At 41.0% G+C, this 5517-nt stretch overlaps 1 pseudogene; it reads right to left on the reverse strand.

The window, feature by feature from the left end:
* Positions 1-333: 333 nt before the first annotated feature.
* On the reverse strand, positions 334-1932 carry LOC118848831 (annotated as a pseudogene).
* Between the last annotated feature and the right edge of the window lie 3585 nt (positions 1933-5517).

The following is a 5517-nucleotide window of genomic DNA, read 5'->3' on the forward strand; positions in this document are numbered from 1 at the left end:
GAAATAAAGAATGCAGTGACAACCACTTCCATGCAGAGCAGCTGGACTGCCTTGTGTGGGGCAAAAACATATATAGCCTTAGTAAAGCCATGTTTGGACAATACAACCTTGGAGAAGCCATCATTCAACATGGGGGGAAGCTGTTCAGTATCTTGTCCCCTAGGGAAAAGGACTAATAATGAAAGTAGTTGTCTCTGTCCCCTGCTATCTGGTCTGATGGTGTGTGCTAATGGGTGCATATGTCAACTGAAACCAATGCCTTCTCTTGGTACCACAAGGGGCTGATTGTGGTAATAAAGAAGTAACCACAAAGGAGCTGATGGCCATCTGTGCTCAGAGTCCATTGGCGTCTATAGCCATGACAGAGGCAGCAGGCAAGGATCATGAGGTGGCCACTGAGGTCTTGTTCAGGGCTGGGCTCAGCCCTCCATCAGTGGGTTTGGTGACAGATTCACCCAGGGGGAGAAAGGAGTGGTTTGCTCCAGCTGTGTGGCCCCTGGCTGCAAATGCAGTGGTGATGCTCTCAGTTCTTGTGCTGACAGAAGGAGCCACAGTACCAGGTAATGCTGCAGCCATTGCATGTCTTGCTGGCTGTGCATTCACAGGTCCAGTAGCTCTCACAAATGCATCTTCAGTGGCCTGGCGCTTGATGTCTGCAATGGTATGCTCCATGTGGGCTCTCTCCAATACCTTCTCAATGATCTTCCCAAAGGCCTTCTGCTTAGCCTCTACCATAGCCTTCTGCACTTCCAGCACAGCTTGTCACTTCATCTCATTTTCCCTTTCTTCCAGATCTCTTCAGTGACATAGCCTTTTCTGACCTACTGCTAAACTCACATAGACAATCATTGATGAGTGAATCTGAGCTCCCTGGGCTGTGCAGTCTAGAGATCAGCTCACTCCCTTCTTTCTTTGTCTCTGTATTCTTGCTGCATCATCTCTTCTAAAAGCTGAATTCTTCCCTGTTTCCTGGCAATGCTGCAGGACAGACATGGAATGCCAAGTGATTGAGATGTTTCCTCTCATCACCCCATTCTCTGTCAAATGGTGGTCCACTAGTTTCTCCTGGTATCCTCCATGTAAGCCAAACCCATGATGTTGGCATGTATTTCCTGATGTTCCTGTATCTTGGTGAGCTCTCTGTATAAATGTTAAGTGGCAATATTTCTCAAGGTATAATGCTGTAGAAATGACAGTAGAATGGGATTGCCCATTAGGATTCATAAGGGGTAGAGAGAGAGCATGGCTTTGCTGGGGAACAGGGTGAATGGTGGATGATCTCTTAGTGGGAGACTTGGGGAGGACTGGTTCTCTCTCAAAGCTGTTGTTTTCTCTCCTGTTAGGAATGGGTCTCTTTCCATTCCTATGTATTTCCATCAGTAGTTCCAAAGAGTCACCTGAGGAAGTGGTAATTGTGTTGATCAGAAGGTGTTCATGCTGAACCAGGTCCTGAGAAGGGCTCTGCTTGGCTGCCCAGGCTCAGTGAAGGCTGGCTTTCAAGAATGGAATCACAAAGGGAGGAAATGGAAAGTTGGTGGCCTCTTGCCACTTACAATGGAATTCCTAAATAGCCATCATGGAGTTTACCAAAGCCAAAAAGAGGGTCAGAACTTTCACTTCAGTCTTGGGGAAAGTGTTAATACTAAATCATAAGTTTACTGAGCTGTCAGACCACATAAGTAGCAGAAAGCTGCCCATTACTAAGCAATGAAGATGAAGATGATGCAGGGCTGTCGCTGAAGCTCTAGGGTGGTGATAGAGCACCATTCAGTATGGGCAGTGAGTAGTTAATCCCATTGGCAGAGCTATGGGGGTGAAGGAGCCTGGGTGGGAGACACCGAGGTTGATGGGTGGCCCTGGAGGGACAGTGGGAGGTGAGAATTTTGACTGTATCTTCATTTCCATGGGGGATTCAAGCATCTCTGATACCCTTTTCTCATTAGCAGCATGACTGTTTTCCCCAGCCATGGAGTAGAGATCCAGGGCCGAGACCAGGTGGTAGAATAATTCCATAGAGATGGTAAGGTCCTTGAGATAATATAGGTAGTGGATGACATTATGTTCACTACATCAAATTATTCAACTCATTATCCATGTAGGAAAAATGAAGTGACAGCAAAATTTCTTTTGTCCAGACTCTCCTAGGCTGTTTGGGTTGGAAAAATCAATAGAAGTCACCCTTCAATTCATCTATCTTGCACAGGCGCTGCAGCTGGACAGTTAGCTGAACCCAGGATCAAACAGAAAGAGAACATGTTAGATTGCCTTTGGGATATTAGAGAATTCTTTGAATGACCTCAAGCTTCTCCTTGAAACAAAGGCCCATCCTTTTTACACCAATATACCTCCAGCGATATCACTGGAAGGACACAGGATGTCCACCGTGGTGCAACCACAGCCCTAGCAGATTCAAGTCAGTGATGACAGTGGAGGCCAAGCCAGATCCAGCTCAGTTAGGCTGCAGTTCCAGACAACATTCTTTTAAAACTGAGGAACAGAGAACTTACTTATCCACCCTGGATGAAGTAATTTCTTTCTTGGAGTTCACTACAGCAATGAAATGATAGGGCAAGTCCAAAAATCCAGTTAAGTCAATAAATATTTTTATTAAACACCTACTACCTACTATGCACTAAGCACTGGGTTAGGTGCGATGATACAAAGGAAGGTGGAAAATAATCTGTGCTCTCAAGGAGCTAACAATTTAACAGAGGAGATAACATTCAAATAACTATGAACAAACAACATAGAACGGAGATAATTTCAAGGAGGAAGCATTAAGATTACAAAGGACTGTGAAAGACTTCTTACACATGATGGGACTCAAGCTGAAACTTGAGGAAAACCAAGGATACTAGGAAAGTAAAGGGACAGATAAAAAGGAAAGAGAATTTCTGGAAAATGTCCAAAGATGAGATGGACTATCTTGGGTGAAGTCAGTATAATTGAATCAATGAGAGTTTGTGGCAGAGATCAACGTGTTAAAAAACTGGAAAGATATAAGTGAGCCAGGTTATGAAGGGCTTTAAAAGCCACACAGAGGATTTTATATTTTATTCTGGATGTAATAGGGAACCACTAGAGTTCATTGAATGGGGAGGGATGGCCTGTACTTCAGGAAGATCAAAAAATACATATATTGAGGTAAACATCATAGATAGAACAATGCCTTATCTTCTGAAATCTACCTCCCCAGTCAAGTCCAGTTCTGCTCCAACCCCAGGGGCCTAGGTTCCGAAGGATTACAGGGGCTCTCTTATGAGTTCCTAAGGGTGGGAGTGATTCTAAGAGAACTGGGAAAGTTTGCTATAATAAGAGCTATGAACATTTTCATTTTTATTTTAAAGCTCTAAATTCTAGTACTTAATTCTGAACTGTATAGCCTTATATAGCCAGGAACAGAGAGAAAATTTCCATACTTTTCAGTTACCTTTATCTTTTACAAAAGCTGGAAATTTATGCTAGAGTTGGAATTATCTTATCTAACAATATTCACTAAAAGCCACATTTAACAAACAGCAAATATTTCATTCTCTTCTATCTTTCATGCTTTGATAACTAATTATTTTACCTTGCCTTTATCTTCTCTTATTGCTATTAGATGTGTACATAAGCAGACAGAAGACAGATGATTAACAGGAGGCACAAATCTCTAAATCTTCACACATTGAGATGAGAATAATCAATCCTCCCTCAAATAAACTTCTGTCAGAGAATAAACAAGGCTGCTAGTCACTCGGGAGCCATGAGTCTACAGGAAATTTCTCAAGAAAATGTTTCCTTGTTAACATATTTCACAAATTACTATCATCAAAAATACATATGTGTGTGTGTGTGTATAATATATATCTATGCAAAATATTATGCTAGTCGTAGCTGAAGATAGAAAAAGGACAGGATTCTTGCCCTCAAAGAGCTTACTATCTCATTGTAGAAATAAGATATATACTTAACAAGCTAAGTTGCCAAATCTTAGAATTGAAAGGATTTGAAAAGACTATAGAATTCAATCCACACCTGAATGAGAATCATCATCAACAGCCTACCTGATAATGTCCATCCAGTCTTTGTTTAAAGATCCCTACCTTCCAAGGTAGCACATTCTACTTTGTATCATGCTAAGTATTAAGTTTTCCTCATATCAAATACCCTGCTCAAGCAGTACTTTTTTACAAGAGGCCTTTCCTGATCTCTCCAGCTGTTATGCCCTCCCCAACAAAAATTGTGTGTTTATTTCTTAGGTACATATGGATATAAAGTGGGTGGCTAGGTGGCACAGTAGATAGAGTGCCAGGCTTGAAGTCAGGAGCACCCATCTTCCTCACTTGAAATCTGGCCTCAGACACTTAATAGCTGTGTGACCTTGGACAAGTCACTTAACCCTGTTTGCCTCAGTTTCTTCATCTCTAAAATGAAGTGGAAAAGGAAATGGCAAACCACTCCAGTATCTCTGTCAAGAAAAACCGCAAATGGAATCACAAAGACTCATGTATATAAATGTTGTCTCCACCATGAACTTTGAGCTCCTTGAGGGCAAAGATGGTTTTATCTTTTTTTTCTTTATCCCTAGCACCTAGCATGATAGCTGGCACAGATGAAAAGTGCTTTATAAATGTTGTTGATTGACTGATGAAGCAGAAATCTGATCCTCTACAACTTCAATTCATAGCTTCTCTTTTGCTCTTGGAGATCAAGCACAAATTGAATCTATTTAATAAATGACAGCCCTTCAAATACTTGCACACATCTATCATGATGTCCCTAACTGTTTTCTTCTACAGGTTAAATATCCAAGTTCCTTCACCTAAGCCTCATATGGCATGACCTCCAATTCCTTCCTTATCCTGGTTAGATTGCCAACTTACCAATGTCTTTCCTTGAGCATGAAACCCAGGACTGAACACAATATTTCAGCTGTGATCTGATCAGGGCACAATATAGCAGAACCTTTGTCCTCTCTCTCTCTTAATGTACCTTAGAAGCCAGAATTTGAACAGTAGAGTTTTCTTGTTCACTTTAATTGGGGGGGGGGGGGAGGAAAATGTTTCTTTTGTTCTGTCTTTTTCACCTTGTTGACCTATATTGAACATATTAGACAATACAAAGCAATACTAAGTATCCAATGTTTGGCATAGATAGAGCTCTAGCATTTCAGAGAACACAGAGATCAGTGTTGGCCAGGAGAGTCAGGGAAAAGATATCACAGAGGAAATAAGGTTTGATCTGTAGGGAAGGTACAGATGCATATTTAGAAAATGAAGACTATGTTTACACATATAACTGGTTTGATCTTTTGACTGAATTGACTATAAGGTTTATGTAAATAACTTTTTCTATTATTTCATTTCAATGGATTGGTTGACTGTTTAATTAACCTGACTGGTTCTTGAGTCAAAACAGTTAAATTAGCTGGGTATTATAAACCTAGGCAAGATGGGGAAAATTTGATTTTTTTAATTGACCAGGTATTTATTATAAAGATAACCAAAATGAATTTTAGAATGTCTAAATCACAAA

This window comes from Trichosurus vulpecula, chromosome 4 (assembly GCF_011100635.1).
Source record: "Trichosurus vulpecula isolate mTriVul1 chromosome 4, mTriVul1.pri, whole genome shotgun sequence".
NCBI lineage: Eukaryota > Metazoa > Chordata > Mammalia > Diprotodontia > Phalangeridae > Trichosurus > Trichosurus vulpecula.